The 17,405-nt window shown below is 44.2% G+C and overlaps 2 long non-coding RNA genes across 2 annotated transcripts; one reads left to right on the top strand and one right to left on the bottom strand.

Moving 5' to 3' along the window:
- Nucleotides 1-3,196: 3,196 nt before the first annotated feature.
- Nucleotides 3,197-7,624, bottom strand: LOC143783503 (uncharacterized). The gene is made up of 3 exons (XR_013217216.1): nucleotides 7,428-7,624; nucleotides 5,070-5,105; nucleotides 3,197-3,368 (listed from the first exon to the last, which is right to left on the bottom strand). It is a non-coding gene; the product is annotated as an uncharacterized LOC143783503 (long non-coding RNA).
- Nucleotides 7,625-12,968: 5,344 nt separating this feature from the next.
- Nucleotides 12,969-17,405, top strand: LOC143783502 (uncharacterized). The gene is made up of 3 exons (XR_013217215.1): nucleotides 12,969-13,165; nucleotides 15,488-15,523; nucleotides 17,234-17,405. It is a non-coding gene; the product is annotated as an uncharacterized LOC143783502 (long non-coding RNA).

The following is a 17,405-nucleotide window of genomic DNA, read 5'->3' as shown; positions in this document are numbered from 1 at the left end:
AGGCTAAATAGGAAACTCCCAAACACTGATGGAAGCAGGTGAACAGAAGAAGCAAAGTGCAAACAAGTCACCAGTACCACCAGCAACCACCAGGGGAGCCCAAAAAGCGGATACACAACAGTACCCTCCCCTTAAGGAGGGGGCACCGAACCCTCACAAGAACCGCCAGGGCGATCTGGATGAGCCCTATGAAAGGCACGAACCAAATCCGAGGCATGAACATCAGAGGCAGTTACCCAAGAATTATCTTCCTGACCATAGCCTTTCCATTTAACCAGATATTGAAGTCTCCGTCTGGAAATACGGGAGTCCAAGATCTTCTCCACGACGTACTCCAATTCACCCTCCACCAGCACAGGAGCAGGAGGTTCAGTAGAAGGAACCACCGGTACCTCATATCTCCGCAACAACGACCAATGGAACACATTATGGATAGCGAAAGATGCCGGGAGGTCCAAACGAAAGGAAACAGGGTTAAGAATCTCCAAAATCCTATAAGGACCGATGAACCGAGGCTTAAATTTGGGAGAAGAAACCCTCATAGGGACAAAACGGGAAGACAACCACACCAAGTCCCCAACGCGAAGGTGGGGACCAACACAACGACGACGGTTAGCAAACTGCTGAGTCCTCTCCTGGGACAATTCCAAATTATCCACCACTTGTCCCCAAATCCGATGCAACCGATCCACCACCGCATCCACTCCAGGACAATCCGAAGATTCAACCTGACCAGATGAAAAACGTGGATGAAACCCTGAATTGCAAAAGAAAGGAGAAACCAAAGTGGCAGAACTAGCCCGATTATTAAGAGCAAACTCCGCCAACGGCAGAAAGGCAACCCAATCATCCTGATCCGCAGAAACAAAACACCTCAAATAAGTCTCCAAAGTTTGATTAGTTCGCTCCGTCTGGCCATTGGTCTGAGGATGGAATGCAGACGAAAAGGACAAATCAATGCCCAACCTGGCACAGACTGCCCGCCAAAATCTAGACACGAACTGGGTACCCCTGTCAGAAACGATGTTTTCCGGAATACCATGCAAGCGAACCACATTTTGAAAAAACAGAGGGACCAACTCAGATGAGGAAGGCAACTTAGGCAATGGCACCAAATGAACCATTTTAGAAAAACGGTCACACACCACCCAGATGACAGACATCTTCTGAGAAACAGGGAGATCCAAGATAAAGTCCATAGAGATGTGCGTCCAAGGCCTCTTCGGAATAGGCAAGGGCAACAACAACCCACTAGCCCTAGAACAACAAGGCTTGGCCCGAGCACACACATCGCAAGACTGCACAAAAACACGCACATCTCGAGACAGGGAAGGCCACCAGAAGGATCTAGCCACCAAATCTCTGGTGCCAAAAATTCCCGGATGACCTGCCAGAGTAGAAGAATGAACTTCCGAGATGACTCTAGTGGTCCACTCGTCAGGAACAAACAGTCTACCAGACGGACAACGATCAGGTCTATCCGCCTGAAATTCTTGCAAAGCACGTCGCAAATCTGGAGAGACAGCAGACAAAACCACTCCATCCTTAAGGACACCAGCAGGTTCAGAATTCCCAGGAGAGTCAGGCTCAAAACTCCTAGAAAGAGCATCTGCTTTCACATTCCTAGAACCCGGTAAGTACGAGACCACAAAATTAAACCGGGAAAAGAACAACGACCAACGTGCCTGTCTAGGATTCAGGCGCCTGGCAGACTCCAAATAAATAAAATTCTTGTGATCAGTCAAAACTACCACCTGATGTCTGGCACCCTCAAGCCAATGACGCCACTCCTCAAATGCCCACTTCATGGCCAAAAGCTCCCGATTACCAACATCATAGTTTCGCTCGGCGGCCGAAAATTTTCGCGAAAAGAACGCACAAGGTCTCATCACTGAGCAGTCGGAACTTTTCTGCGACAAAACCGCCCCCGCTCCGATCTCGGAAGCATCGACCTCAACCTGAAAGGGAAGAGAAACATCAGGCTGGCGCAACACAAGGGCAGACAAAAAGCGGCGCTTAAGCTCCCGAAAGGCCTCCACAGCAGCAGGGGACCAATTGGCAACATCAGCACCCTTTTTAGTCAAATCCGTCAGAGGTTTAGCAACGCCAGAAAAACCAGCTATAAATCGACGATAAAAATTAGCAAAGCCCAAGAATTTCTGGAGACTCTTCAAAGAAGTAGGCTGCGTCCAGTCGTAAATAGCCCGAACCTTGACAGGGTCCATCTCAATAGAAGAAGGGGTAAAAATATACCCCAAAAATGAAATTTTTTGAACCCCAAAAACACACTTTGAACCCTTTACACACAAAGAATTCTCCCGCAAAACCTGAAAAACCCTCCTGACCTGCTGAACATGAGACTCCCAGTCATCAGAAAAAATCAAAATATCATCCAAGTACACAATCATAAATTTATCCAAATATTCCCGGAAAATATCATGCATTAAGGACTGAAAGACAGAAGGTGCATTAGAAAGGCCGAAAGGCATTACCAAATACTCAAAATGGCCCTCAGGCGTATTAAATGCGGTCTTCCACTCATCCCCCTGCTTAATTCGCACCAAATTATACGCCCCACGAAGATCAATCTTAGAGAACCACTTAGCCCCCCTTATGCGAGCAAACAAATCAGTCAGCAAAGGCAACGGATACTGATATTTGACTGTAATTTTATTCAGGAGACGATAATCAATACAAGGCCTCAGAGAGCCATCCTTTTTAGAGACAAAGAAAAAACCGGCTCCTAAAGGTGATGAAGAAGGACGAATATGTCCCTTTTCCAGGGACTCCTTAATATACTCGCGCATAGCAGCATGTTCAGGTACAGATAGGTTAAACAAACGACCCTTTGGAAATTTACTGCCAGGAATCAGATCTATAATTAAATTAAATACACCGCACACTCTGCGTGTATCATTTGTGAAAAACTTGAAATTTATTGAAGTGCTATAGACATATCATTCAACAATGCAGAATGCGACCAGAAGTCAAACTGACAACGTTTCGACTCTTCCCGAGTCTTTATCAAAATGGTCGCTGGAAGGAATAGAACAAATGTAAGTGACTGTACATCAAATATATACATAATTTACATACAAAGTGGTAGCACATAGCAACCCGAGAAAGAAAAAAACATAATATATACAAATATACATATAAGACATAGCATAGTACAGGTACTTGATCCTGTCTCGCAAAGGAAAAAATTAGAGAAAATATCCCCATCCTATGGGTGAAGGTGTCAATCCGCGCGGTGATTTCTGATAGTTGAGAGGACGGAGGGTTCGAGAAGAGACCGAAGTGAGGTTTACCTTAGCAAGGTGAATAGTAGTATAGCATAAATAGTATCCTCGTGGTATAAAGAGTATCTATAAGAAATAAAAAGTGTTAGCAAGTGCCGTAGATGAGATGCAACCTCTCCCAGATTATAAGAAGAATTTACCTTACAAAATGGTATTAATAATAGGCAGGAGGCCTTTCGTTATGGTACCGCAGGTATAGTCTGTTGGGGATACATGGAATGGGAATGTGTGATGGAACAAGATATATAGAAGGGCATACCCAGTGAAAGTATCGGTGAGCCGTTTTACCTTGCAGAGTTGGTGGGAGTAATGCGAGTATATTTGTAGCTCAAAGAATGCGACGTTCCTGTTGCGCCATAAAGTGGAACCTATATAAGGTGCTTAGAATTAGGGTGTATATAGATAACCATGACCTATAGCAGGTGTGTTGGACACTGCTATATATTATTACCTGGCAGGCTTAGTAGGTAGTGAGGGGGTTAACCTCATGTGGTATATGCTCAGCAAATGGATCTAGCGTGACGTAGGTCCTGCCTGATATAAATGCACCAGGTTAGGTGAGAAAAGCGTTATATAGGAAACGTTTATGAAAGATATTACCTAGGATTACTGTTGGTGTGGGGCTATCCTCTGGTAGTGCAAGTAGATAGGTAGCAGCAGCTAAGAAGCTAAAAACAGGATGCTTCTGTAGGTAATAATCCAGGTAACATGTGGTTAAAATGCATATGTAACAGTGGTACACATGGAAAGATGTTTAGCAGGTAATACCTTTATGAATAACGCTCCACAACGGCTGTAGGCGGCGGTATCAAGGAATCGGTGTCATAAATGGCAAATGGGCCATGAGTTGGAGACCTCTAGGGGGAAATATATCGTGTGAGCCAATAGTATAACGGACGCCAGGGCCATGTGTGGCCTGGAGCTGAGGGCTACATCTCCATTGGTGGATCAGGGCATTACCTTCGGGTGCTGGGGTATCGGCGGCGCTCCTGCGCCTTGCTGTGACGGCAGGTGCCCTGTGGCGTCCGAGGTTTCTATTTAAGAGCGGCGGGACCCGCGGCGCCGGAAGTGCGTCACCCGGTACCGGAAGTCCCGCCGCCTAGTCTCTAGTGTGGAGTGCGCAAGTGCGGGCGTTGTCAGGGAGACCGGGCACTGTGTACTAGCTGCTGTGACTGCGCATGCGCTATCGGGTCATCGGTGGAATAGGGTATAGATGAAGTGTCTTATTAATGGACATCAGGTCAGACTATAGGTGCGGTACTGGTTCCTTACTATAGCTGGAAGGGATAAGTCCCTCCAGGTATAGGATAATCTGATTGAGGGCAAACAATACATTGACACATATATGCAGGTGAAATAAACTCATACTACGGGTCGAGCTTGATAATAAGGGGAGGGGAGAAGAAATATAGAAGATAGAAGTAAAATAATCAAAAAAATGAATCGTAAAAAAAGGAAAATTGGACCAGGTAAAAGGAAAAAATTGTGAGAAATATATGGAAAATAAGCAAAAATATGGAAAAATAAAAATAAAAATAAAGCTAATAATGAAAATAACAATAAAATATAATAATAAAAAGAATAGAAATAAAAATGAGAATAACAATGAAAGAGAAAAAAAGAAAAAAAGAAAAAAAGAAGAAAAAAAGAAGAAAAATGGGGGAAAAAAAATGAAAAATTGATAAAAATAAAAAATGAAAAGTCAAAAAATAAACAGGGGTTGGAAATGAGGATAGTTGCCCCATAGGGGAAAGAGGGTAGTCATACCAATTGCGATTAGACCAACCACCACGGTCAGCGGGTCTATAGGAAGAGAAAAGAGAACATGTCAATGGCAACGTTAAGGCAACCAGTCAATTTCTCTGTTGAGGCCCTTGGGCGCGAGCGTATCGAGTGTATAGATCCAAAATGTCTCCCTGGAACGGAGCAGTTTGATATGGTCACCCCCCCGTCTCGGTCTAGGTACCTGTTCTATTACCTGGAACTTGAGTTGTGCTACCGTGTGTCTGGCAGCAGCAAAGTGAGCAGGTAGGGGGAGCCATGTTTTCCCACATCTAATGGTGGATTTGTGGCTAGCCACGCGATCCCTCACATGTTGAACTGTCTCGCCCACATACAGAAGGCCACATGGGCACTTAATTAGATACACTACAAAATTTGATTCGCAGGTGAAAAAACCCCGTATAGGGAAGGACTTGCCAGTCCTTGGGTGCGTAATGTTGTCAGTTTTGATTACATTAGAGCAGGCAGCACAGTGGAGACACGGAAATGTGCCATGACGGCGTGTACTCAAAAGTTGTTGGGTATGTTCCGTGCGTGTACTACCTATGTCGGCCCTCACAATCTGATCCCTAATGTTGGGGGGTCGTCTTGTACTAATCAGTACCGGTGACTGAAATGAGGGGATACCGGGATAAGCTCTGCCCAGAAGAGGCCAGTGCCTTCTGATAGTTGAGTAGACCTTTTGCATAAACGGGTGGTGGGTATGTACAAACGGAACCCGCTCCTGTTGTAATTTAGGTAGTTGGTTTTCGTTAGGAGTAGAGGACAATATCCGTTCCTGTTGTAGTAGTATAGGTGGATATTCCCTGTCCCTGATCTTTTGGGACATAAGGTCAAGTCTGTTGTGACGTGCTTCTGGATCTGACACTATTCGTGACACTCTTTTGAATTGGGAGCGGGGAAGGCTGTTTTTTGTAGACCTAGGATGGCAGCTTGAGTATAACAGTAAGCTGTTACAATCCGTGGGTTTAGTATAAAGGTCAGTACTCAATCTTCCCTCGGGGTCCTTTAGGACCAACGTGTCGAGGAAGGCTATCTGTGTAGTACTGGAGTTCAGTGTGAACTGAAGTTCCTGAAAGATAGAGTTGAGATGCCCGTGGAAGTCACTGAGTGTGTCGGGGGTACCTGTCCAGATCATGAAAATATCGTCTATATAGCGATGGTACTCAATTGCGTGTTGGAGAAACAACTCATTATTGTAAACATAATGTTCCTCAAAGTAGTGCATATAGGCATTTGCATACGCCGGGGCTACATTTGAGCCCATGGCGGTCCCGCGTGCCTGGACGTAGTACGAGTCCTCGTATAGGAAATAGTTTTCATGGAGAACTATCCTGAGCAAGTCTAGGCAGAAATTAATTGAATTGTGGGATAAGGCAGATTTGTCCAATAAATCTTTGGTTGCTAGGATACCCTTATCGTGCGAAATGGAAGTATACAGACTTTGTACATCTAAGGTAACTAAGAGGCTGGATTGGGGTATTTGTTGGATGTTTTTTATGACGTCCAGGAATTGGCTGGTATCAAGCAGAAAAGATCTTGTCCCCTTGATAAGGGGTGTCAGGATTTTTTCTAAGAAAATCGAGAGAGGTGAAAAAACAGAATCTGTTGAGGCCACAATGGGTCTCCCAGGGGGGTTGCTGAGGGATTTATGGATTTTGGGTAAGATATAAAAAACTGGAATTATTGGATGAGGATTTTTAAGGTAGGTTACTGTTTTGGCATCTATTGTTTTATTGTCAAGATATAGGGTAAGGAGATTTTGGATGCGTTGAGTAATCCTAATAGTGGGATCTCTGGGGATAGCCTTATAGGTGTCCGTGTCTGATAGCTGACGGAGTACTTCCGCATGGTATGAGGTGCGGTCCATAACGACTGTCGCTCCCCCTTTATCTGCCGGCTTAATGATTATGTTTCTATTTGATCTTAATGCCGCGAGTGCCTGTTTCTCATCGAGGGTAAGGTTTGTGTGAGTGGGAAAGAACCCAAGTTTCTGTTGGTGAGTGAGGGATTTAATATCCCGATCGATGAGGGAAATCACAGTTTCCGCCGCATGGTACGAGTGAGGGGGTGAAAAGGCACTAACGTTACGTAAACCCAAAGAGGCAATAGACAAATCTGTTACATTCTCAGGAACAGCTGAGGCATTGGAATCTGTATTGATCCCAATGCCAAAATGGGTTTTGAGTCTGATGGATCTATAAAATTTATTTAGGTCCTTTTCCAACTGGAATGAGTCCCAGTGTGGGGTGGGGCAAAAGGATAAACCTTTTTGTAGGACCGATAGTTCTGCAGGGGACAGATTGTAACTTGAAATGTTCATCACCAGGTTCGATGGCTTACCTGGCTGCGTGTTGTCATTTTTTCTCCGCGCCCGTCGGATTGGTCTCCGTGCTGGTAACCTCCCCTGCGGCCTTTCCCTAAAAAAGGCGGTCTGGTTGAGCCTACAGACGAATCGCTGCCAGAGCTGTGTGAATCGAATCTTCTTTGCATAGGGCGTCGACGCCAAGATGTAAACGTGGTGGAATCGCTCCATCTGTAGACACGGTTGGATAAATAGTCGTCGTTGTCCCTCTGGAATTTCTGCCTTTTGCGATCCTGCAGGTTTTTCTGGTGTTCAATGATGATTTTGTCCGTTTTCTCCTTTAGGGTGGACCACTCGGCAGGAGGAAGGGTGGCTGCTAGTTGATTTTCGGTAGCCTGGATACTTTTTCTTAGATCAGAAATTTCCTTCTGGAGGTACTCTACAGTAAGAATGATGATGTCTAATGAGCACTTATTGAGAATTTTTTGATATTTATCACAATACTCCTGATTGTCTGCGAATAGGGTGGGTCGTAGATGACTCCTCAAACCCCTAGGGATTTTGTTTTGGCGATGGTATTCTGCTAAGGTCGTGCAATGTAGGTCATAAGAGACCAGTTTGCGTTTGGTTTTCTCGTAATCTCTAGTCCTCAGGTCAGTTGCTGGTATTTTCAGGAATTCAGCGGAACTGGTAACCTGGGAAAGTATACTTGAGCTAGTAGCTATGTCATAGGCAAATGTGTCGGTTGACATTTGGGAACCTTGTGCAACAACCAATATAATACGTAAATGGAGGAGAAATTGGTGTGCACTAAGGTGTAATAGGGCGAGGTGCAGGTGTAGAGGACTGGAATGTCCTGATACACTAGAATTAAATTAAATACACCGCACACTCTGCGTGTATCATTTGTGAAAAACTTGAAATTTATTGAAGTGCTATAGACATATCATTCAACAATGCAGAATGCGACCAGAAGTCAAACTGACAACGTTTCGACTCTTCCCGAGTCTTTATCAAAATGGTCGCTGGAAGGAATAGAACAAATGTAAGTGACTGTACATCAAATATATACATAATTTACATACAAAGTGGTAGCACATAGCAACCCGAGAAAGAAAAAAACATAATATATACAAATATACATATAAGACATAGCATAGTACAGGTACTTGATCCTGTCTCGCAAAGGAAAAAATTAGAGAAAATATCCCCATCCTATGGGTGAAGGTGTCAATCCGCGCGGTGATTTCTGATAGTTGAGAGGACGGAGGGTTCGAGAAGAGACCGAAGTGAGGTTTACCTTAGCAAGGTGAATAGTAGTATAGCATAAATAGTATCCTCGTGGTATAAAGAGTATCTATAAGAAATAAAAAGTGTTAGTAAGGGCCGTAGATGAGATGCAACCTCTCCCAGATTATAAGAAGAATTTACCTTACAAAATGGTATTAATAATAGGCAGGAGGCCTTTCGTTATGGTACCGCAGGTATAGTCTGTTGGGGATACATGGAATGGGAATGTGTGATGGAACAAGATATATAGAAGGGCATACCCAGTGAAAGTATCGGTGAGCCGTTTTACCTTGCAGAGTTGGTGGGAGTAATGCGAGTATATTTGTAGCTCAAAGAATGCGACGTTCCTGTTGCGCCATAAAGTGGAACCTATATAAGGTGCTTAGAATTAGGGTGTATATAGATAACCATGACCTATAGCAGGTGTGTTGGACACTGCTATATATTATTACCTGGCAGGCTTAGTAGGTAGTGAGGGGGTTAACCTCATGTGGTATATGCTCAGCAAATGGATCTAGCGTGACGTAGGTCCTGCCTGATATAAATGCACCAGGTTAGGTGAGAAAAGCGTTATATAGGAAACGTTTATGAAAGATATTACCTAGGATTACTGTTGGTGTGGGGCTATCCTCTGGTAGTGCAAGTAGATAGGTAGCAGCAGCTAAGAAGCTAAAAACAGGATGCTTCTGTAGGTAATAATCCAGGTAACATGTGGTTAAAATGCATATGTAACAGTGGTACACATGGAAAGATGTTTAGCAGGTAATACCTTTATGAATAACGCTCCACAACGGCTGTAGGCGGCGGTATCAAGGAATCGGTGTCATAAATGGCAAATGGGCCATGAGTTGGAGACCTCTAGGGGGAAATATATCGTGTGAGCCAATAGTATAACGGACGCCAGGGCCATGTGTGGCCTGGAGCTGAGGGCTACATCTCCATTGGTGGATCAGGGCATTACCTTCGGGTGCTGGGGTATCGGCGGCGCTCCTGCGCCTTGCTGTGACGGCAGGTGCCCTGTGGCGTCCGAGGTTTCTATTTAAGAGCGGCGGGACCCGCGGCGCCGGAAGTGCGTCACCCGGTACCGGAAGTCCCGCCGCCTAGTCTCTAGTGTGGAGTGCGCAAGTGCGGGCGTTGTCAGGGAGACCGGGCACTGTGTACTAGCTGCTGTGACTGCGCATGCGCTATCGGGTCATCGGTGGAATAGGGTATAGATGAAGTGTCTTATTAATGGACATCATTCCAGGTAATAGAACAGGTACCTAGACCGAGACGGGGGGGTGACCATATCAAACTGCTCCGTTCCAGGGAGACATTTTGGATCTATACACTCGATACGCTCGCGCCCAAGGGCCTCAACAGAGAAATTGACTGGTTGCCTTAACGTTGCCATTGACATGTTCTCTTTTCTCTTCCTATAGACCCGCTGACCGTGGTGGTTGGTCTAATCGCAATTGGTATGACTACCCTCTTTCCCCTATGGGGCAACTATCCTCATTTCCAACGTCTGTTTATTTTTTGACTTTTCATTTTTTATTTTTATCAATTTTTCATTCTTTTTTCCCCCATTTTTCTTCTTTTTTTCTTCTTTTTTTCTTTTTTTCTTTTTTTCTTTTTTTCTCTTTCATTGTTATTCTCATTTTTATTTCTATTCTTTTTATTATTATATTTTATTGTTATTTTCATTATTAGCTTTATTTTTATTTTTATTTTTCCATATTTTTGCTTATTTTCCATATATTTCTCACAATTTTTTCCTTTTACCTGGTCCAATTTTCCTTTTTTTACGATTCATTTTTTTGATTATTTTACTTCTATCTTCTATATTTCTTCTCCCCTCCCCTTATTATCAAGCTCGACCCGTAGTATGAGTTTATTTCACCTGCATATATGTGTCAATGTATTGTTTGCCCTCAATCAGATTATCCTATACCTGGAGGGACTTATCCCTTCCAGCTATAGTAAGGAACCAGTACCGCACCTATAGTCTGACCTGATGTCCATTAATAAGACACTTCATCTATACCCTATTCCACCGATGACCCGATAGCGCATGCGCAGTCACAGCAGCTAGTACACAGTGCCCGGTCTCCCTGACAACGCCCGCACTTGCGCACTCCACACTAGAGACTAGGCGGCGGGACTTCCGGTACCGGGTGACGCACTTCCGGCGCCGCGGGTCCCGCCGCTCTTAAATAGAAACCTCGGACGCCACAGGGCACCTGCCGTCACAGCAAGGCGCAGGAGCGCCGCCGATACCCCAGCACCCGAAGGTAATGCCCTGATCCACCAATGGAGATGTAGCCCTCAGCTCCAGGCCACACATGGCCCTGGCGTCCGTTATACTATTGGCTCACACGATATATTTCCCCCTAGAGGTCTCCAACTCATGGCCCATTTGCCATTTATGACACCGATTCCTTGATACCGCCGCCTACAGCCGTTGTGGAGCGTTATTCATAAAGGTATTACCTGCTAAACATCTTTCCATGTGTACCACTGTTACATATGCATTTTAACCACATGTTACCTGGATTATTACCTACAGAAGCATCCTGTTTTTAGCTTCTTAGCTGCTGCTACCTATCTACTTGCACTACCAGAGGATAGCCCCACACCAACAGTAATCCTAGGTAATATCTTTCATAAACGTTTCCTATATAACGCTTTTCTCACCTAACCTGGTGCATTTATATCAGGCAGGACCTACGTCACGCTAGATCCATTTGCTGAGCATATACCACATGAGGTTAACCCCCTCACTACCTACTAAGCCTGCCAGGTAATAATATATAGCAGTGTCCAACACACCTGCTATAGGTCATGGTTATCTATATACACCCTAATTCTAAGCACCTTATATAGGTTCCACTTTATGGCGCAACAGGAACGTCGCATTCTTTGAGCTACAAATATACTCGCATTACTCCCACCAACTCTGCAAGGTAAAACGGCTCACCGATACTTTCACTGGGTATGCCCTTCTATATATCTTGTTCCATCACACATTCCCATTCCATGTATCCCCAACAGACTATACCTGCGGTACCATAACGAAAGGCCTCCTGCCTATTATTAATACCATTTTGTAAGGTAAATTCTTCTTATAATCTGGGAGAGGTTGCATCTCATCTACGGCCCTTACTAACACTTTTTATTTCTTATAGATACTCTTTATACCACGAGGATACTATTTATGCTATACTACTATTCACCTTGCTAAGGTAAACCTCACTTCGGTCTCTTCTCGAACCCTCCGTCCTCTCAACTATCAGAAATCACCGCGCGGATTGACACCTTCACCCATAGGATGGGGATATTTTCTCTAATTTTTTCCTTTGCGAGACAGGATCAAGTACCTGTACTATGCTATGTCTTATATGTATATTTGTATATATTATGTTTTTTTCTTTCTCGGGTTGCTATGTGCTACCACTTTGTATGTAAATTATGTATATATTTGATGTACAGTCACTTACATTTGTTCTATTCCTTCCAGCGACCATTTTGATAAAGACTCGGGAAGAGTCGAAACGTTGTCAGTTTGACTTCTGGTCGCATTCTGCATTGTTGAATGATATGTCTATAGCACTTCAATAAATTTCAAGTTTTTCACAAATGATACACGCAGAGTGTGCGGTGTATTTAATTTAATTCTAGTGTATCAGGACATTCCAGTCCTCTACACCTGCACCTCGCCCTATTACACCTTAGTGCACACCAATTTCTCCTCCATTTACGTATTATATTGGTTGTTGCACAAGGTTCCCAAATGTCAACCGACACATTTGCCTATGACATAGCTACTAGCTCAAGTATACTTTCCCAGGTTACCAGTTCCGCTGAATTCCTGAAAATACCAGCAACTGACCTGAGGACTAGAGATTACGAGAAAACCAAACGCAAACTGGTCTCTTATGACCTACATTGCACGACCTTAGCAGAATACCATCGCCAAAACAAAATCCCTAGGGGTTTGAGGAGTCATCTACGACCCACCCTATTCGCAGACAATCAGGAGTATTGTGATAAATATCAAAAAATTCTCAATAAGTGCTCATTAGACATCATCATTCTTACTGTAGAGTACCTCCAGAAGGAAATTTCTGATCTAAGAAAAAGTATCCAGGCTACCGAAAATCAACTAGCAGCCACCCTTCCTCCTGCCGAGTGGTCCACCCTAAAGGAGAAAACGGACAAAATCATCATTGAACACCAGAAAAACCTGCAGGATCGCAAAAGGCAGAAATTCCAGAGGGACAACGACGACTATTTATCCAACCGTGTCTACAGATGGAGCGATTCCACCACGTTTACATCTTGGCGTCGACGCCCTATGCAAAGAAGATTCGATTCACACAGCTCTGGCAGCGATTCGTCTGTAGGCTCAACCAGACCGCCTTTTTTAGGGAAAGGCCGCAGGGGAGGTTACCAGCACGGAGACCAATCCGACGGGCGCGGAGAAAAAATGACAACACGCAGCCAGGTAAGCCATCGAACCTGGTGATGAACATTTCAAGTTACAATCTGTCCCCTGCAGAACTATCGGTCCTACAAAAAGGTTTATCCTTTTGCCCCACCCCACACTGGGACTCATTCCAGTTGGAAAAGGACCTAAATAAATTTTATAGATCCATCAGACTCAAAACCCATTTTGGCATTGGGATCAATACAGATTCCAATGCCTCAGCTGTTCCTGAGAATGTAACAGATTTGTCTATTGCCTCTTTGGGTTTACGTAACGTTAGTGCCTTTTCACCCCCTCACTCGTACCATGCGGCGGAAACTGTGATTTCCCTCATCGATCGGGATATTAAATCCCTCACTCACCAACAGAAACTTGGGTTCTTTCCCACTCACACAAACCTTACCCTCGATGAGAAACAGGCACTCGCGGCATTAAGATCAAATAGAAACATAATCATTAAGCCGGCAGATAAAGGGGGAGCGACAGTCGTTATGGACCGCACCTCATACCATGCGGAAGTACTCCGTCAGCTATCAGACACGGACACCTATAAGGCTATCCCCAGAGATCCCACTATTAGGATTACTCAACGCATCCAAAATCTCCTTACCCTATATCTTGACAATAAAACAATAGATGCCAAAACAGTAACCTACCTTAAAAATCCTCATCCAATAATTCCAGTTTTTTATATCTTACCCAAAATCCATAAATCCCTCAGCAACCCCCCTGGGAGACCCATTGTGGCCTCAACAGATTCTGTTTTTTCACCTCTCTCGATTTTCTTAGAAAAAATCCTGACACCCCTTATCAAGGGGACAAGATCTTTTCTGCTTGATACCAGCCAATTCCTGGACGTCATAAAAAACATCCAACAAATACCCCAATCCAGCCTCTTAGTTACCTTAGATGTACAAAGTCTGTATACTTCCATTTCGCACGATAAGGGTATCCTAGCAACCAAAGATTTATTGGACAAATCTGCCTTATCCCACAATTCAATTAATTTCTGCCTAGACTTGCTCAGGATAGTTCTCCATGAAAACTATTTCCTATACGAGGACTCGTACTACGTCCAGGCACGCGGGACCGCCATGGGCTCAAATGTAGCCCCGGCGTATGCAAATGCCTATATGCACTACTTTGAGGAACATTATGTTTACAATAATGAGTTGTTTCTCCAACACGCAATTGAGTACCATCGCTATATAGACGATATTTTCATGATCTGGACAGGTACCCCCGACACACTCAGTGACTTCCACGGGCATCTCAACTCTATCTTTCAGGAACTTCAGTTCACACTGAACTCCAGTACTACACAGATAGCCTTCCTCGACACGTTGGTCCTAAAGGACCCCGAGGGAAGATTGAGTACTGACCTTTATACTAAACTCACGGATTGTAACAGCTTACTGTTATACTCAAGCTGCCATCCTAGGTCTACAAAAAACAGCCTTCCCCGCTCCCAATTCAAAAGAGTGTCACGAATAGTGTCAGATCCAGAAGCACGTCACAACAGACTTGACCTTATGTCCCAAAAGTTCAGGGACAGGGAATATCCACCTATACTACTACAACAGGAACGGATATTGTCCTCTACTCCTAACGAAAACCAACTACCTAAATTACAACAGGAGCGGGTTCCGTTTGTACATACCCACCACCCGTTTATGCAAAAGGTCTACTCAACTATCAGAAGGCACTGGCCTCTTCTGGGCAGAGCTTATCCCGGTATCCCCTCATTTCAGTCACCGGTACTGATTAGTACAAGACGACCCCCCAACATTAGGGATCAGATTGTGAGGGCCGACATAGGTAGTACACGCACGGAACATACCCAACAACTTTTGAGTACACGCCGTCATGGCACATTTCCGTGTCTCCACTGTGCTGCCTGCTCTAATGTAATCAAAACTGACAACATTACGCACCCAAGGACTGGCAAGTCCTTCCCTATACGGGGTTTTTTCACCTGCGAATCAAATTTTGTAGTGTATCTAATTAAGTGCCCATGTGGCCTTCTGTATGTGGGCGAGACAGTTCAACATGTGAGGGATCGCGTGGCTAGCCACAAATCCACCATTAGATGTGGGAAAACATGGCTCCCCCTACCTGCTCACTTTGCTGCTGCCAGACACACGGTAGCACAACTCAAGTTCCAGGTAATAGAACAGGTACCTAGACCGAGACGGGGGGGTGACCATATCAAACTGCTCCGTTCCAGGGAGACATTTTGGATCTATACACTCGATACGCTCGCGCCCAAGGGCCTCAACAGAGAAATTGACTGGTTGCCTTAACGTTGCCATTGACATGTTCTCTTTTCTCTTCCTATAGACCCGCTGACCGTGGTGGTTGGTCTAATCGCAATTGGTATGACTACCCTCTTTCCCCTATGGGGCAACTATCCTCATTTCCAACCCCTGTTTATTTTTTGACTTTTCATTTTTTATTTTTATCAATTTTTCATTCTTTTTTCCCCCATTTTTCTTCTTTTTTTCTTCTTTTTTTCTTTTTTTCTTTTTTTCTTTTTTTCTCTTTCATTGTTATTCTCATTTTTATTTCTATTCTTTTTATTATTATATTTTATTGTTATTTTCATTATTAGCTTTATTTTTATTTTTATTTTTCCATATTTTTGCTTATTTTCCATATATTTCTCACAATTTTTTCCTTTTACCTGGTCCAATTTTCCTTTTTTTACGATTCATTTTTTTGATTATTTTACTTCTATCTTCTATATTTCTTCTCCCCTCCCCTTATTATCAAGCTCGACCCGTAGTATGAGTTTATTTCACCTGCATATATGTGTCAATGTATTGTTTGCCCTCAATCAGATTATCCTATACCTGGAGGGACTTATCCCTTCCAGCTATAGTAAGGAACCAGTACCGCACCTATAGTCTGACCTGATGTCCATTAATAAGACACTTCATCTATACCCTATTCCACCGATGACCCGATAGCGCATGCGCAGTCACAGCAGCTAGTACACAGTGCCCGGTCTCCCTGACAACGCCCGCACTTGCGCACTCCACACTAGAGACTAGGCGGCGGGACTTCCGGTACCGGGTGACGCACTTCCGGCGCCGCGGGTCCCGCCGCTCTTAAATAGAAACCTCGGACGCCACAGGGCACCTGCCGTCACAGCAAGGCGCAGGAGCGCCGCCGATACCCCAGCACCCGAAGGTAATGCCCTGATCCACCAATGGAGATGTAGCCCTCAGCTCCAGGCCACACATGGCCCTGGCGTCCGTTATACTATTGGCTCACACGATATATTTCCCCCTAGAGGTCTCCAACTCATGGCCCATTTGCCATTTATGACACCGATTCCTTGATACCGCCGCCTACAGCCGTTGTGGAGCGTTATTCATAAAGGTATTACCTGCTAAACATCTTTCCATGTGTACCACTGTTACATATGCATTTTAACCACATGTTACCTGGATTATTACCTACAGAAGCATCCTGTTTTTAGCTTCTTAGCTGCTGCTACCTATCTACTTGCACTACCAGAGGATAGCCCCACACCAACAGTAATCCTAGGTAATATCTTTCATAAACGTTTCCTATATAACGCTTTTCTCACCTAACCTGGTGCATTTATATCAGGCAGGACCTACGTCACGCTAGATCCATTTGCTGAGCATATACCACATGAGGTTAACCCCCTCACTACCTACTAAGCCTGCCAGGTAATAATATATAGCAGTGTCCAACACACCTGCTATAGGTCATGGTTATCTATATACACCCTAATTCTAAGCACCTTATATAGGTTCCACTTTATGGCGCAACAGGAACGTCGCATTCTTTGAGCTACAAATATACTCGCATTACTCCCACCAACTCTGCAAGGTAAAACGGCTCACCGATACTTTCACTGGGTATGCCCTTCTATATATCTTGTTCCATCACACATTCCCATTCCATGTATCCCCAACAGACTATACCTGCGGTACCATAACGAAAGGCCTCCTGCCTATTATTAATACCATTTTGTAAGGTAAATTCTTCTTATAATCTGGGAGAGGTTGCATCTCATCTACGGCCCTTACTAACACTTTTTATTTCTTATAGATACTCTTTATACCACGAGGATACTATTTATGCTATACTACTATTCACCTTGCTAAGGTAAACCTCACTTCGGTCTCTTCTCGAACCCTCCGTCCTCTCAACTATCAGAAATCACCGCGCGGATTGACACCTTCACCCATAGGATGGGGATATTTTCTCTAATTTTTTCCTT

Source organism: Ranitomeya variabilis, chromosome 6, assembly GCF_051348905.1.
Source record: "Ranitomeya variabilis isolate aRanVar5 chromosome 6, aRanVar5.hap1, whole genome shotgun sequence".
NCBI lineage: Eukaryota > Metazoa > Chordata > Amphibia > Anura > Dendrobatidae > Ranitomeya > Ranitomeya variabilis.
This window is presented reverse-complemented; position numbering and strand designations above follow the sequence as displayed.